This window comes from Desmodus rotundus, chromosome 8 (genome assembly GCF_022682495.2).
Source record: "Desmodus rotundus isolate HL8 chromosome 8, HLdesRot8A.1, whole genome shotgun sequence".
Classification (NCBI taxonomy): Eukaryota; Metazoa; Chordata; class Mammalia; order Chiroptera; family Phyllostomidae; genus Desmodus; species Desmodus rotundus.
The window spans coordinates 45022639-45041349 of NC_071394.1; the positions used below are offsets into that span (position 1 = coordinate 45022639).

The window sequence follows — 18711 nt, forward strand, 5'->3', positions numbered from 1 at the left end:
GAATGAAAACAATATAGAGTTTACTTCTCATGATTACAGGCAGCTTGAGAAGTCAGACAGACCCAGGGTTCAAACCCTGCCTCTTTTACCTAGTAGTGCTGTAATCTCAGGTGAATTAACCTCAGCAAGCCTCAATTTGCTCAACAGTAAAATGTCAAGGATGCTACAAATCAACTCCTGGTCATTGTAGAGATCAGGAAGCACAAAAAACACAGCATAATGCTGTTAAGACAAGGCCTCAATGTACCTTAGCAATTTTTATTATGCATATTATGAGTAATAAGCAAAATGTATCAGCTAGAGAATTGATTAGGAACATTAAAAATAGATTTTGATTAGCTTAAGACCAAAAATTGGTGGAATAATTGGAAGGTTATAAAACAGCAGAGAAGCAGGACAGTTCTGGAACCTACATTTCATGAATTTAAAACAATCTCTTCAAGGTGCCATTTTTGGAATAATTCAGCTCTTAATAATGATTTTTCCACCCTGTGCTATTAGATTAGATATTGAAATTTTAAATTCCTGGAAAAGAGAGTCTGATTGACCTGGCCTGGGTTTTGTGCCAGCCTCTTGGCATGGGGGATGGAGGTGTCAGGACCGGAACACCTTGGCTGACAGTTCCTCCAACATTATTGCCAAGAAGGTGTGGGTTATCCCTCAAATTACAATTAGAGTGCTGCAATCAAAAGAAGTAAGGAATGTCTTGCAAATAAAAGTAGCAGATGTTCTCTACACAGAAGTTTATTATGTCATAAATTACGCACACTGCAGTATTTGCATAAGATTTATATAAGTTCTGTTATTACTTCACATGCAATAAAATGTGGTAGAAAAGTTGTCTGTGGAGGGTGTGGCACTGAGATAAGTATTCCTAGAATGGTTGAGCTGGGAGGGATGGTTTAATTTGAGTTATGGTGGAAGGAGGGCCAAGGTCCTACATGGGAAGACCTGGATAATGAATTCTAAAGAATGCAAATGGGAAAAAAAAAAAAGAGTTCTGTGGAAAAGCCTCCCAGGGTGACCTGATCATAAATTCCTAATTGGATAGGACATGACAGGGAGTCACACCCCAGGCACGTAATTCCTTTAGCCAAAGGCTTATCTATGCCTTAAAGGAAGCCCTGTGCATGGTTTCCTGTGCAAAGAGGTTAACACATCTTCGAAATGCCTCTTTTCAGAGCCCTCCTTCTAAAGCACGACCTTCCCTCAAGAGAGCACACAATCTTAACTATACTGTAATCCAGTGGTTTTCAGCTGATGTGCTGCAGCTCACCAGTGTACCAAGAGAATTTTTTAAATATGTGATACCTAACTGTTTAGTCAGGGGCACGGACTACTTTTCCCTTAGCTTGTTAAATTAAAAAATGACAACAGCCAAGCCAACATAACAATAGCCGTCTGGTGTGAATGAATCAAAATTATACCTATTTTTTGTCAGATTGGCAAAAAATACATTTTTGGTGTGCTGCAGAATTTTAGTAATTATTTTATGTGTGTCAGAAGATGAAAAAGGATGAAAATTGCTGCTGTAATCCAATCTCCCCACTTTGCTTTCTCCGAACTTCATATAATCTTTCTTATACTTTGTCCTTAATTGTGAATGCATAAAAGAAACTACAAACTTGTTCTTCAAAACATGTTTGTTCAGTATGTTGAGATCTTGCTTCCAGGCATATCCTCTGTTTGACTCGAAAAATTTTTCGTAAAAATTCTCTACAGGTTTAGTCATTCTTATGTTGACAAAAACAATATGAAATAAGACAATGAGAAAATTAGAGACTTTGCAAATAGGGAACAAGAAAAATAGCTCTTGAAAGAGTTAGAGTATCCATTTAGAATTCAATCTATGAATAGGAATAAGGTCATGTATTTCTTTCTTTAATTATATTTTATGGATTATGCTATTACAGTTATCCCAATTTTTTCCACTTTGCCCCCCTCTGCCCAGCACCCCCCACTCCTTCAAACAATCCTCACACCATTGTTCATGTCCATGGATCATGCATATAAGTTCTTTGGCTACTCCATTTCCTATACTGTACTTTATATCCCCATGGCTATTTTGTAACTACTTACATATACTGCTTAATCCTCTCACCTCTTCTCCCTTTCCCCTACAGCCCCCTCCCATCTGGCAACCATCACAACACTATCTATATTGATGCTTCTGTCTCTGTTCTTCTGGTTTGCTTAGTTTGTTTTTTAAATTCAATTGTTGATCGATATGTATTTATTGCCATTTTATTCATATTTTTTATCTTCTTTTTCTTAAGTCCCTTTAACATCTCATATAATAGTGATTTGGTGATGATGAACTCCTTTAGTTTTTTCTTGTCTGGGAAGCTCTTTATCTGCCCTCTGATTCTAAATGATAGCTTTGCTGGGCAGGACAATCTTGGCTATAGGTTCCAGCTTTTCATGACTTTGAATATTCCTTGCCAATCCCTGCTAGCCTACAAAGTTTCTTTTGAGAAATCAGCTGACAGTCTTATGGGAACTCTCCTGTAGGTAACTAACTGCTTTTCTCTTGCTGCTTTTCAGATCCTCTCTTTATCTTTATGCTTCAGCATTTTAATGACGATGTGTCTTGGAATGGACCTCTTTGCATCCATCTTATTTGGGACTCTGTGCTTCCTGGATATGCATGTCTATTTCCTTCACCAAATTAGGTCTTTCATTATTTTTTCAAATAGATTTCTAATTTCTCGCTCTTTCTCTTCTCTTTCTGGCATCCCTATGATGCAAATGTTGGAACACTTTAAGTTGTCCCACAGGCTGCTTACTCTGTCCTCATTTTGGTGGGATTTTTTTCTTCCTGTTGTTCTTTTTTTTTTTAAGTATTTATTTATTTATTTTTAGAGAGAAGGGAAGTGAGGGAGAAAGAAAGGGAGAGAAACATCAATGTGTGGTTGCCTCTCATGTGCCCCCAACTGGGTACCTGGCCCACAACACAGGCATGTGACCTGACTGGGAATTGAACTGGCAACCCTTTTGTTTGCAGGCCAGGACTCAATCCACTGAGCCACACCAGTCAGGGTTCTTCTTGTTATTTTGGTTCATTGTTTTTGTTTCCTTATGTTCCAAATCATTAATTTGATTCTTGGCTTCAGTCTTGTTTTTTGGATTTTCAGAGCATTTTCAATAGCCAGAGATTGAATGTTTTAAGAGATTATATAAAGAGGTTATACAGGGCTGGAGAGATGACTTCTATGACTCCAAACAGAACTGGGCAAACAGTCAACCAGATGAAGCTGCTCTCCTTTTCTTTTCCAGATTCTTTAAAACTCTCATAGGGAATTCTGTTATCCTTGAGCAAATGTTTTCCAAATGCCAGTCTGTAGACCACTGCTGATCTGTGACATTGTCCCTGATCAATAGTCAAATTAAAAAAAAAGTAGAGGCAAGAAGAGATGTTAAGATTACTGAAGTAACGTTTTCATAAAACTAAATTTATTCAATTAAAAGGGCTTTCTTTTATTCTAAAATTATGTTCTTATGCATTCTGATGTTAAAATATTCTTTATTTTATAAAGTAATATTGAAAATGGATGGTAGTTTTTAAAAATATTTTTTATTTGGCACAATAAATAGTAGCAACACTGTACTCTATTAGTTCCCTCTTCTTTTGCTTTTTTCTTCTTTTGTCTTCTTTAAATAGTATGGGTATATGAAATACAAAATCTGGCAACCATAATTCTAAATGCTTCTATGTCTCTCACCACTTGCTTCCCACATGGTTGTGAATGGGGAAGGGTTGCTTCCTATAGTACCCATTAATGGTAAGGAGCCTGAGCAGACCTAAGTTCAAATCCTGTTTTTCCATTAACTAGCCCTCTGGCCAGGCAAGTAGTTCAGTTTTATCCATAAAAGAGTAATTATAGATGTACCTACTTCATAATATTTTTTTTGTAGTGCTCAGGAATTGTTAGTTCTTAATCATGATCATTCCTGTTACCAATTTTAGGTAACATTTTGTATTCCAATTTGCAACTACTCAGAGTTACTTTGAGGACTGAGTCTTTCCAACTAAATTTCTATGTCTCATAATGCTGTTCAAATTATGAAAAGCTAGAATTTCAAAAAATATGTTTCTTCAATATTTATGAAATAACTAAGCATCCTAAAGAAGAATGTGCCTGTATTTGACAAGGGTATGACTTTCCCCACGCAGTGCTTGTATTTGGCAAGAAACATCCATTGGCAGAGAGTAAGACATGAACAAAGTTTCCCTCCTCACCAAGCTTCAATGAAAAGTTGTTTGAACACATATCCCCTATGTGTTATAGCAGTTCTCTCCATTGGGAGTCAGGTGGTACGATTTTATCATTTAACCATATTATGCTTCCTATGGCTTCAGTACAGCTTGTTGGAAGAAGTCAACGAGGATTTGAGAGTTCCAAAAGAGGTCTGAGGGAGCATTTAGTTGTTTAAGACAAGGCTCCTATAAGTGTCCCCAGAATGGCCATGGTTCTTTCTATTGATCATAGAAAGAATCTTTGATCAATTTTGAGTTAAATTTTTATAGTATATGAAGATTAAGTTTAGGTTATTATTATTATTATTTTTTGCCTACGAATGTACAATTATTCTTGTACCACCTTGTACTCTTTGTCAGTTGAATTGCTTTTGCACCACTGTAAAAATAAATACATAAGCAAACAGCTGGCCATACTGGGTTCTCTATTCTGTTCCTTGGATCTCTCCATACATGTGTCACCTTCCACAGACACCACATAGTTCTGATTACCATATGTCTTAAAATCAAATACTTTCTTTCTTCAAATTTCCTCCAGCTATTCTAGTTTCTTCACCTTTCTATATATATTTTGAAATAGTTTTATCTATATCAACCAAAAAAGGATTTTTACCAAAAAATATAATACCCTTGCTGATATTTTTACAGGACTGAAAAATCTGTACAGCACTTTGAGGAGAATTGATCTTCTACTATGTCAAGCCTTCTAAATCATGGACACAGAATATCTTTCCCTTTATTTAGATCTTTGATTTATTTCACCATTTTGTAGCTATTAGCATACAAGTCCCATATATGTTTTTGCTAGATTTACACCCAAGTTTTTAATTTCTTTTCAGCTATTATAAATGGTATTGCATAATTATTTCAGTTTCCACGTGTTTATTGCTAGTATATAGAAATATGGTGAATTTTTGTATGTTGATCTTATATCCTGTGACCTTATTCACTTACTAGTTCTAGCTTTGTTGTAGATTGCTTGAGATTTCCTACATAGGCTATCATCTCATCTGCAAATAGCTATGATTTCATTTTTTCTTTTCTGACCTAAATTCCTTTTACTATATTTTTCTTATCTTATGGAGCTTGCTCATACCTCCATTACAATGTTGAATAGCAATAGCGAGAGCACATACCCTTGTCTTGCTTCCTAGCTTAGTGGGAAAGTATTCATTTTTTCACCTTTAAGTATGATATCAGCTATATGTTTTTTGTTTTTTATAAATGTTCTTTATTAAGTTGAGAAAGTTCTCCTCTATTCTTATTTTTCTAAGAGTTTTAATGAGTGATTGATGTTGAATTTTGTCAAATGTTTTTTCTGCTTTAATTGATATGGACATATAATATTTTTCTTTATAGACTGATAATAAGGTGAGTTATACTGATTGATTTTCAAATATTGAAACAGTCTTGCATCCATGTAATAAATTCCACTTGGTCATGGTGTATAATTCCTTCTACATATTGCTGTAAGAAGCTGAAATGTCTGATAGGATCCTTTAGTAGAAGTAAAGAAAAATGACCAAGATGACTGGGGTCTTTTCCTCATTTTTTTTAAACAAGAGATACTCATTTGCCAAGATACCATGAAGCTAATCCTGTCTAGATATAGAGATAAGAGCTTAGACTCAATGACTTGTAAAAATTCTCCTTATCACAGCAATTTTATGATTTAAGTTTTATAAGCAGACAATAATGTACATTTTAATTACCTAATTAAAGGCTTAAGCATGTTAAGCTATTACCACTTCAAATTTTAAAAGACCAGGTCTATCCAACGAACTGAAATCCATGACACTGAATGAATTGTCTCTTTTACAATAATTCCACCTAGTCATTTGCTGAGTCCCTGTCTACTGTAACAGCTCCCATGTTTGTATGTTCAAGGCCGACCACTGGCAAATGGTCCTATAGTAAGAATAGCTACATTGTGATTTTTCTTCATCATCAAGATCTGAAACGTTTTACCCAATAAAAGTTGCTCTGTGAGGCCTGGCAAGCCTTGGACAGAGCTCTGGAGAGCTACAAGATATGTGCCTGGCTCATTTCTTGCACTTTCTTTTCTTGTACATTGAAAAGAGTATTGTTCATGTTGCCATCATTTTTTTTCCTAATTTTACTTATATAGGATCTAGCAGAAGTGATGCCTGCTTGAGTATGGTTGGGAGGGTAAAAATATGGATGTAATAACTTATCAGTTCAACCTGAACATTTCACCTAAATATAATATGGTGTGCTTGAGTGTCATATTGTTATGTTTCAGAATTACCTGCTTACAATTTTGTAATAAAAAAGGGGCATTATTTGTGCCAGACCCTGTATTTCTCATCATAATTCTCTAAGGTTGCCTGAGATACACAGATAATACCGTAATTGCCCAATGCATTATCATCAGTATACCCTGAGAAAGAAGTCTCAGGTTACTGGAAACTCTCCATGGAAAATTGCAGTGTAGGAAACCTGGGCTTGGAAAGCTCATGATTCTTGATTTCAAGGTAATGAGCCTAGAAGACTGAAGCAGAATAAACCTGAAGGGTGAGGCTGATATTCAGATCCAGATATTTCCGTCTAAATATCCCTCAGGTAGTTTTAACAATGAAACTTGATAATCTACATAGGAAAGTCTCTGTAGGCCTAGAGCACAGGCTTACTTTCAAACAGCAAAAGGAAATTTGATAGAATGTGATAGATGATAAAACCATATTTTCATGTGCAGTATTTCTACTGCTCTGACACTGAGTTTTCTGGCTTAGGGCACTCATTTTCAATGAAGTCTCTCTGAGAGTTTTTCTCTAGGAAGTAGCTGTGTCAAGATGGGTGGGTAAGGGACTGTGAAGGGGCATGTTTGGAGAGAGAAGCTGGACTGAGCATTTGAATGAAAGGTAAGGACTTAGGATGACTGTGAGCAGGTGCATAGTCCAGAGTGGAGGCCTCTCTTGTCCTAAAAGTCACATCCAGTCCAACGACAAGTCATCAGCCAGGTGTGAAGCATCAGAATGAGCAGCAAGGGACCTATAACCTAGAAAAACAGAAAAGGTGGGAAGAACCAGAATAAAACAAGAGGCCATGAACCCAGACAGATGGTGCAGAAAGCAAACACAGGACACTAACAGGAAGGAGACCCGGACAACAAACCGTATGCAGCTCAGAGGGCCGCACAAGCTTCTCATAAAGACGATAACCAAATCCCAAACACAGGAAGCCTGGGGCTGGCAGGAAGAGATGATATAAACACCTGGCTGGGACAAAAAGACACGTTATAACTTGTGGTCCAGACACTTATTCATTTTTTCTTTTCTTTTTAAAAAATTTTATTGACTTTAGAGATAGAAAAACATTGATGTGAGACAGAAACATTGATCAGTTGCCCCCCATGGGTACCCTGTACATACCCAACAGAGGACCAATAACACGACCTAGGTATGTGCCCTGACCAGGAATCAAACCCACAGCCCTTTGGTGTATGGGAGGATGCTCCAAACAACTGAGCCACATGGCCAGGCCCATTTTTTTCATTTAATAAGTAAAATATAAAGCTTATTAGGTGCCAGAAAATAGATTCTATATGCCGAGGATACAGCAGTGAACAAAACGCATAGCTCCCTTGCCCATGAGGAATTTATGTTTTATTCAGAAATTCAGATAATAAACAAATAACAGATAATGCAAAACATAATTTCAAGTATCAATAAGTGCTAAAAAAGAAAACTGAATAATAAGCATGGGATGAAGATAAAGGGAAGGGAGCAGTCACTTTAAATATGCTTATTATATTTGAGGGATAGCCTGTATGGGAAGAAGTGATTTGAGGAGCAGCCTGATTAAAGGTAGGAGAGTTGCTATGTGGAGGTCCCATGAAGGGTGCTGCAGAGAGAACAGCATGTGCAGAGGTCCTGTGGTGGAACTGAGCATGGCACGCTCAAGAAATAGCAAGAAGGTCAGTGTGCCGAAAACAGACTGAGCAGGTGCTGACTGTTGGATGCAATTTCAAAACCCAAATCCAGCCTAGATCGATTGTTGGGAACCGCTCTGCCTGTTTTCAGAAGCTGTAAACCTCCATGGCTAAGGCTGAGTGAGAGACCTTTGGGACTATAAGCCATTAAGGAGACAAAGCTTATCTCCCTAGCAGGGGTGCCGCCTCTGCCCCCTTACACTTCACCCTGCTTGGCCCTGCGCAGATGACTGGTTAGCCAAAGATGGGTAAGATTCCTCAAGGGAGGGGTGACCTAAGGCAGGCATGGTCACAAAGAGGCCCTTAAGGATGGGTTTGGGGGCTATAGAAGAAGGGGATGGTGGACCCTCACCCCTAGGCTTTGACATAGCCTGAGTCCTAATTCTGTTTGCAAGAAGTCTCCTAATCTCTCAGCTGCCTTACTTCCCCTCCCTGATTTAAGCCTGAAATAATGCCTTAAGCCTGAAACGATGCCGGAGGGCGATGCAGCCCTGTGCTGGAAAGGGCGGGTTCCCTGGGGTGATCAGGCCTAAGAAAGAATACATAAAATCCTATGAAACCTACTTTGGTAATACCCTCAATTTTCTGATAAGGGCCTATACATGGAATGAGTTTGTTCCCCAAAGTTTTATGGCCCTTTAACTATCTGACCTTGACTCAAAATAAGCCCTGAGTTCTTTGAATGTTACCTATTATTTGATCATTTCTGCCTGACAATGATTGATGAGCTTTACTTATACACCCCGTATCCCTATGCAAATTAAACCCAATAAAAGCCTATTGAGGAACAGCTTCCTGGTCCTTCTCCTTTGAGAGATCCGCCACTTTTCCTCCCCAAGCAGATCATGTCTTGGTAGACTTATTTTCATCTGCAATGGACAGAGGGCTCTGTGGACAAAACTCCCCAACAATTGATCACGTGAGTCAGAGAGAAGCATTCCTCAAATGTCCACAAGTACACAATTCCCATAACCCATTTTATATTAAGTGCATCCCTCTGAATTGAAAAAGAAAAAGTGGAATTGATTAGAGGTCCCAGAATATTTGTTTAAATTTATAGAAAAAATTGATTTATATGTTCTTCTAGATATACAACATAACATTTAAAAAAAAGTGAAAACAAAATCATTTCCAGGCCAGAATAGGAATTCAGAATTTACACATCAGATGAGGAGAGTTGGACCAGAGTTAATTAACCAACACTGTTTGATCTGAGTGACCAGTTACCTTCTGCTTTCCTTGTGGAATGTTTTGCTGTGGAGATGTCTGGATCGGACACTGGACACATATTTTTTATGTGTAGGTGTCATCCAGGATTCATACCTGGCATAAAGGTATTTCAAGTTCAGGTATCTTTCTTTTGCTTTTTTATCTAGATAATGACCACTTATCAAATGCCACTAAAATGATAGGTTGTTGTTTAGAAAACAGAGGGTAGATGGCTGTTGTGGCTCAGTGGATTGAGTGCTGGCCTCTGAACCAAAGGGTCACTTGTTTGATTCTCGGTCAGGGAAAAGATAGAGCATTCTGGTTTTGCTAGCCATGCACCGAAGTTTGAAGTCACTCTGGCTTGAAGGCCAGTCAGAAGCAATCCCTGATTCATGTCCTAGGAAGATAACACACAAAGGTACAGAAAAGATGACAACACTGTAACAGTGCACCCTTACTTGGTAATTATGTTGTTAAAGCAGTTGGTCATGCTGCGTACAATAAGCTCTCCTGACTGGAAGCTAGTAATTTGTGGGCAGACTCCACAGGGGTGGAGAGGAGGTGCAGAGAGAAGAGATGGAGATGTGCCAGGACCAGTCGGACAGACCTCACCGGCCGGTGCCGAAGGGCAATGCTCATGCACACGCTGTGGCCAGGCAGAGGTTAGGGTAAGCCTGGATCAACAAACCACAGTTTTGCTGAGCCCTCTGCCTATTTTTGTATGGCCTGTGCATTAAGGGTGAGTTTTACATGTTTACATGGGTAAAAAAAATCAAAGGAAAGAATCATATTTTGTGACAAGGGAAACTGTATGAAAATCAAATTCACTGTCCATAAATTAAGTTGTGTCAGAACAGAGCCACACGCATTGGTTTATGTATTGTCTGTGGTTGCTTTCACACCACAAGGACAGAGTTAAATAGTCACAGCATGACTATCTGTGGCGTAGAAAGTCTAAAATACTTACTGTCTGGCTCCAGTTCGCACGTCTCAACTATAAACCATCTAGGTGGGCCTAACAGTTTTTCAGTGGGTTGGAAATCATCATTAAGTTCATGGAAAGTTGTGCCCCTTTTAAAGCCAACATTATTTAATGACTTTTTCACATTAGAAAAGTAGCATTGCCATTTTTTAATCCACTTTTAACAGATCTTCATCATTTATTTGTCACAAAATCAGTCATCCGAAAATTAACTATCTTATTGCCAAGCCTGAAGGGATTACCCCTGAAACCCAGCAGCGTCGACCCTGGAGTCTTCAGTCTGAGAAAGAACTGCCACACATCCTACTTCTCAGAGAACTAAAATATTATGTAACTGTAGCGTAGTTATATCATGTAACTGAACCCTGAACCTGAGCAAAATAGAGAGGCATGGACACACGGAACAGACTGACAGCTGTCAGAGTGGACAGGGCAGGGGGAACTGGAGGAAAGAAGGGGAAGGGATCAGCCGAAGAATATGTATGTATAACTCATAGACAGAGACAGCAATGTGCTGGTAGCCAGACCGAAGGAAGGGGAGGCGGGGAGGGAATGGGGGCATCTGTAATAGTGTCAACAATAAAAATAAAGTTTAAAAAAAGTGTTTAAGTTTTGAACTCCAGATAGAACTCTCTAGCTTTTTAAATTTGCTTGTTTTCCCATTGAGCAGCAAATTCAAAAGAGTGTCAGCAAAAAAACAAAGTTTCCTTTAAAAGGGAAAAATGTTTCCATTGTGTTAGTGTTGTGAAATACTTCATTTTTAAAAATAACCTACAGAGTCTCAGCTTTAAAATCACAATGTGCAGAAATGAACAAAGAGCGGTTGGGTTATTTTGATATCATAGGAAAAACATGTGACTGTTTTCCTCTAACACCTTAGAAAAATTACCACATTTCATTCCTCCTTAACAATTTGCTAGATTTTTTTTCCTCTCCACATCTGATTCTGTATTTTAAATGTGCAGTTGGTAAGAACACTGGCATAGAACTCAGACCGCCCAAATTCCCCTCTGGTGCTTACTCTGTGTGACGGGGTAACAACCTTATATTCTGCACCTCCAGGTCCTCATCTGTAAAATGGGGTCCTGTAGTGCCAACTTCATAGGTTTGTTCTGGGAATTAAATGGGGTATGACATGAAAAGGGCTTTGCAGACTGTCTGGCATGCAGAAAATTGTTAATAATATTGTCTAGAATTAAGGATTGTTATTGCCTCGCTGGAGAATGGATAGACCGATGAGAGTCTTTTGATGGTGTAGCGAACACCTTGGCCTCATCGTTATAAAATATAGATGTGGTGTCAGAGACAGGCTGTGCCTTTGTCAACAAAACCATCTGTCAGTGGATTAAGCAAATTCAAACAGAAAGAACCTCTTCTGTTTATCAAGGCACAGGGCAAAATATATTAATTATATGGACAGCAACATTACATGTATTAACTTAAGTCAACATAAACAGTCGTTTTTCATTAAGCCCTCTTAAACTCCTAGGAAATCTTAGAATTTATCCAGTTCAGCTGCCTGCCTAAGTCATTTTGCTGCACTTAGCTCTTTCCTATGGCGTGAGAAACCTGTTCCTTGAAGCCCCTCACTTCATTTTGAGACTCTTCCTTACATCCTTCCTGTAATATTCATCACACTACATGATTGATGGGACCTTCACCGCCCTGGCCACCTAACCTGTTGTGCTTCAAGTATAACACAACTCCTTTCTTCTTAAAGCATCTCACCTTCCCTGGAATCTTCCCTCTGGTAAATGCACAACCACGTACATTCGCCAGGCTGTGTAGCTAGATAACTATTCTAAATATGCCTCCAGGCTCAGTCCTCATGTTTAAGAGCAAAATTCAAAGGAAAATTATTTGATCTTTTCCACTGTGTTCCGTTCTCCAGGTCAGAATCATATAATAATAATATTGAAAGGCAACATAAGGAACTAGAACTCTAACACGCAGTGCCTAGAAAATTTAAAATTGAATATATTGTTTATTTAGTTCTCCATGCCTCTAAATGGAGTTGGAAAAATATACAACTGAGCAATTAAATCAATGTGCTTTTCTTTCCAACATCATGTCAAGAATGGTGAAGGGTCTCAGGTTTTACACTACTTGCAAGTTACCAAGTGAGCCTGCCACCGTGTCATGGATTCACCAGGAGACTGAGACTCCTGGAGCAGAGACAAGGAGCTCATTGCCCAAGGCACAGCAAGGAGCCTGCACTTCATGTTCCTGTTCTACCTGTCCCTCACATCTCATGAGGACTCAGTGGTTTGCATCGCTGTTGAGAAACCCTGGGCTTAAAAATCCCTGGATCTTTTATAATGGGCTGTCAGCAGCGCTACCCAATTTTTACCCTGTAGGGTGATACTATCTGTACTATTTGGACAGCAAACAAACCTGCCCTCTGCTCCAGTGGAGTCACTATTGCTATTTTCCAGGCTGATCAATTATACGAATTTCACTGAAAAAGAAATTGAAAACAGAAGCTGTCAGTGCCTATGCCCCAAAGAGGTACAAAGTACAACAGACCCACAGGGAGTGGTCTCCCAGTAGACTGCAGGATTTTCCTAGGGGGAGTACTCAACACCTCTAGCACATTAAACTAATCAGTAAGCATTTATGGAATGAACACTGTGTGCTCAGCACTTCTGTAGGTATTTATGGAAGATAAAAGCCCACGGTTTCCAGATTCAAGAAACGTAGAATTTACAGGGACCCCTTGATCCAAAATAATAAGGAACCATACAAGACAAGCTAAAGTTAAATTAAGAATAATTTACTCATTCACACACATAAATATTAAATTCTTGGTATAAACACTAAATTTTACTTAGTGCTGACTGTAAGATAGGCACTAATCAAAGCCCTTTATACCTATTTTTTTCACTAGCCACAAAACTTTATTGAAGTGATCGGTACATGTACCTGTCTCAGAAATGTTTTAAGCCACCCACTTGACGGTTACAAACACATCTGGATCTGTCTTATTGGTATATTTTTGGTTTGCTTGGCAAGGGAAGGTCAAGAATCAAATCCCAAAGTCCTGATTTTTAAAAATCTATAGAAAGGGAGAATTAAACATTGTACAATTCAAATCAAGAAGACAATTCCATACAAGTCCAGCAAGACAAGTTGACAAGTTGACAAGTAGAAGTGAAATAATCTCTTATACAAAATGCAAAAGGAATCAAAGGTAAGTTACAAAAGATAAAATTTTTGTCAGAAAATCATTACTACACAAAGCTACATACGGATGCCTATTAGTTGTTTTCTCTAAGAGGAAAAGAAATCGAACTATTAGTTTCTATTTATTTAGAAAGAAAAATAAGGAAATGTTCAGAAAATACTTCTGACGTTAAGTGAATTCTTTCTCATCTGCTCTCTACAAGTCACAAACATCTGACGCATTCTTGCCAATCTGTGGAAGTGAAGAAGTAACATAAGTGTCTGGCCTTCAGCGTGGCACTTACGACACCTGAATGATTTCCAGAGTAATCCTAGATCCGGGTGCCGGGCAGGGGTCAGTGTTGCGTACTTGGACTTCAACTCTTTCTCCAGGGCCCGGTCCAGACTCCTTCTCTTCTTCATGTTAGAAAGTTTTGCCTCTGTTATATTTCACATGGGAACCAGGCCTACTTTCCCCACTCCTATATCCACAAAAATTCTAAAGTGGCTTTCTCAACTCTGCCTGTAAGAATTGTCCCAAGCCTCCAATCTTTCAAGCAGACTATGCTTCTCTCAAAATTGAGTTTATCAAAATCTGTTTGAAAGTCAAAGCTTTCAGGCTGGCTGGGACCATCTAAGATGATCTGTGAGGTAAGGGCTGTTGTTTGCAATCTTTCTGCCGTTTTCTCTATTCCTTCCTTTTCAAGGAATGACTTTGCTTGGTTGTATTTCAGGCTTTTCAATTTCACACAGTGTTCCTTCAATGAATGATAAAAACCTTGTCGCTCCATCACACGATTCCAGGTGAATACAAGTTGGGTCCAAAGGATCTGGCTTCAGGACAGCATTTGCTGCGGTTTTGGTCTTCTTGCCCTGCTTCTCATTCGTGACCTCAACACCTGCGGGAGAGGTCACAGCAACTCCCTGACTTGGGTCTGCAGATTCAGTTGCCTACTACGGCAAAATTTTTGAATATGATGCTGGTTAATTCTGATGAAGCCAGCACACTGTTGGAAGGATTTTGGGCCCAGTCCTTTCACTTTCTTCAGCTGTTCTCTCTGATGAAGGGCCCATTTTTCTCTTGCCATTCAATACTACAAGTATTTTTGGCTCAGTTGGCACTGAGTCTCGCAATATGGCTTAACAAAACTTCTGAACAGATGGTACTATCCACTCCTACAAAGCTGACACACTCTTCTGCAACACTGTCCGGTGTTGTCTTGAGGAATGCCTGGGAGGCATCGTGCTGATACAGTCCACCTCCCACATGTTTCACCCAATTTTCACCAGCTCAGCTAATGGATCTATACATCTTGCTATGGAAACTGCACTTCTCAAATTATAGTCCAGTCCTGGCATCTGTTTGCCAGCTCCAGGGCTGACACTGTAGGCTAATGCTCCTGCTTCACTGACCATACAGTGAACAATGTCCAGTAATGCAAAGTAACTTTTCATGACCATGTCGGCAAAGGAAGTTTCTGTTCCCCGGCAAGCAGTTCCATGTCCAGTCACCACTGTGCTGCAGTTGAAATCCAGCAACAGCCTTTGTATGTTCTCTGCCTCTTTGAAGCCTGTCCACAGTGCAAGCAAACCACATCAGTATGATGCATCTGACTGGTAAGAGAAATTATAGCTAATTTGCAAACATGTTTGTAACCAAGATCCACAAGCCCTGGAACAAAGCTTGTTAAGAGGAGCTGACAAAGTTTCCATCCAAACATCATTACTGACTCCTTCTCTGCATCTACTGTTAGTTTGGCTCCGAATTCTCTACAGGAGAGGATAAATAAGGCATTTTAAAGAATCATCCATTGGCTTGCATAAGATCTTCATTAACTTCCACTTTGCAATGTGACATGGTCCCTACTTGTTTTGGATGCACCACCTACAGAATTCACTCTTAAAAAAAAAAAAGATTTCATTTATTTATTTTTAGAGAGAGGGGAAAGGAGGGAAAAAGAGAGGGAGGGAAACATGGATCATTTTCTGTTGTCCGCACCCCAATGGGGGACCAAACCCACAACCCAGCAAGTGCCCTGATGGAAATCAAACCAGCGACCTTTCGGTTTGCGGGACAACATCCAACCAACTAAGCCACGCTAGTCATGGGAGAATTCATTCTTAACTCCAACAAGAATGTTGACCTTGACTGTAGTATATTCAAGTTTTCTCTGCAGTTAATTGTCAGAATCTGATTATGTTGGATGGTTTTTGTGTTGCATGAAAAAATTCTGGTAGAGGTGAAACTTGTCAACATCTTTCTCATTTACTTTCTTAAAGAACACCTTGCCAGAGATGATGGAATAGAAATATATGTATTTGGGCACAGTTTCCTTTTGAAGTCACATGTATGTCTGTCTTCAGCAATCACGCCTGCTAAAGTGTGCTGCACTCCTGTTTCACGTCCTGGAGCGTCGAAGCCCTTTTACCTTGGGTTGAATATAAGACAGCAGTGAGTTTCAGTGGATTCTCAAGCAGTGTCTTGACTGCTTCCTCTAATCTAAACTGCCTTTCTCTCTGGGCTTTGGTGCCTTTGCTCCCAGTTTGACAAGGAGGGGGGACCTAAAAAAAAACAGAATGTATTTACTAAAAAATTGTGGGTTTAGTCCTACATGATTAAACTCAAGTCACCTTCAAAGTACTCTCCATTTGACATAATACATCTATCGAGACATTTTTTTCCACTGCTCAAAAAAAGTTTTTGAACTCGTCACTTTTGATGCCTTTTAGTGCTTCTGCCATGTTTTGTCTCGCCTCTTCCACATCAGCAAACTGTTTCCCTTTGAGGGCTTTTCACTCAGAGAAACAAAAAAGAAGTCACTTGGGATGAGATTGGGTGAAAAGGGAGGGTAAGGCATGGGGGTCATGCTGGTTTTGGTCAAAAGCTGCTGGACATTCAGCACGCAGTGTGGGCAGGTGTGCTTGTTAATCACCCATCACAAAATGGGCAAACGCACTGAGAGAGTCTTCGAAAAAATTCACTGAAGACAGATGCAGCCTCTCACAACAACACCAGCTGGTGCTCTAATACAGATGGGTTCCTAAAACACTCACCTAGTGGCGGAAGCCTGTACTACAAGGGTCTTGCCCTCCAGAAGATAATTGAGGCTTTTGGGGGATATTCCCTTGTATATGGAGGTGACACTTTCTAGTTCTTCAAAGGTTTTGCAGTTCAGCAAGGCTCTTAACAAGCATTCACACATCTTCCCCTCCTTCTCAACTTTCTGGATTGTATTACAAATCTTTGCCACAGCCCATAGCTTCTCAAGGGTTTGTTAAACTCCTCTCAAATGATTAGTGCCACAATTATCAATGAGCTCTTTTCAATAATATACAATGAAGGGAATCGTGTTATCATCACTAAAGAGATGAATGATGTTGGCTCAAACTCCAAAATTCAATATTAGTTCTCTCAGATAAAACCTGCACTACATATGTCCTAGTTCATTTCCACCTCCTCATTGGATTATTGGCATTTACCACAAAGCTGACAGGTTTCTGAGGACGTGTTTCCGTCTTCACTTTCTTTAAAGGGGACTGCCCAGCTGTACAGTCATCCTCATTCCCTTCCTTCTGGCACACCCCTTCCCACAGGAGCCTGCGGAAGGCGTCTCTGTGCTGCGACTCTCACCCTTGAAGCAGCTGGCTTTGCTGGTTTCTTCATCAACTGCAGCTTTTTGGTCCTCTGAGCTGAAGGTGAGTGGGAAGAAAGATGGTCTATTAGAAATGCTCTCTTACTCACTTGCTGCTGAAGATTTAGAAAGCTTCCAAGTTTTCCACATCGTAAATAGCATTGGAATATATATATATTTGTGTGCAGAAGCCTTTTTTCAATTCACTTAATCAGAGCACTATCTACATGCATAGTCTCTTCATACATATGTTAAATCGTTTTTTAATATTTTTCTGCCGCTGGGAAATGCCTAAGAACCCATGTTTTATCAAACCTTTAGCATTTGGCATCTTGTTTTGTTTAATCTGTATATCCGATTATTAGTGAGGTTGACCATTTTTCCAAGTTTATTAACCACTTATATTTCCACACTTGTGAATTATTTTTTACATAATTTGGCCAATTTGTCTTAGTGTTTTCCCTATTGATTTGTATGACATAATTATGCCAAATATTTCTTTGACTTTGTTATTATTCATTATTCTATCAATAGAAGCTTTAAATTTTAGTGTACTTAAAAACTTTAAACTCCTCTATTTTTTCCAATGTGTTTTAATCTAAGAAAATTATTTCTAAGTTAAAAGATCAATAAGTATACATTTACATCTTCTTCTATTTTTTGGAGTTTTGGGGGTTTTGTAGATTTAATTTATTAATTAAGCTATAACAGTATTTTCAAAATCTTACTTTGCCTAAAGCTTTATTTCCTGCTTAGCAGTGACTTCACCAAATAGCCATCTTCAAATATTTGAGTGGGTGCTATGTGTGCCTACTATGTGTTGGAGAATTAAATTGCCTTTGCATAGTTCAAAGAGAGGAGATTAGAACTAATGGGCTAAGTTATAAATTTTGGTTTCATAAAAGAAAGAACATTCTAAATGGTGATGACATTTAAAATATTTAACAACTGATATGCCATGTGCTCCAAACATCCAAGTGGATGCCAGCCATGAAGAACTGATAATGGCATTTAGGTGTGGCAGGATGGACATCGGGCCTGGTTAAAATGACCTGAATATGAAATGGATCACCTTGGGGTTACAGGGACAATCACCACATGCCGCAGCTCACGAGTTTTGGCTTATGGCTGTTTTATGCTTGTATGACTTTTTAATTTTTTAACACTATCCCAGTTTAAACAGCCCTGTTACATACGGTTAATGCAAACTGGGCATTGCCCCTCTCTGTTTTCCCGGGCATAAGGCATTGTGTAATCAGTCATCTGGGCAGGTCTGTGCCAGGTGCTGAGGAAGTTATAAAGAAAGACTAGATTACAAGCTTGAGAACTAACTAATCATTCCAATAAATAAAACAAATAACTTAAATTTAAAACACATTTAGTGAAAAGCAAACCTGTGCCAGTGGCACTGACCAGTTAGGCTGGTCAGGCCGGGCAATGTAAACAGGGGTGGGGAGCTGGTTTTGAGGCCAGGGCCCCTGGAGGGAAGTGGTGGAAGGTGATGTCATCCTTGGTC

General features: G+C 39.1%; 1 pseudogene; it reads right to left on the reverse strand.

Annotated features, from left to right (window-relative positions):
* The window catches only part of LOC123477833 (S1 RNA-binding domain-containing protein 1-like), a 93797-nt pseudogene that overhangs the window by 65141 nt on the left and 9945 nt on the right, over positions 1-18711 (reverse strand).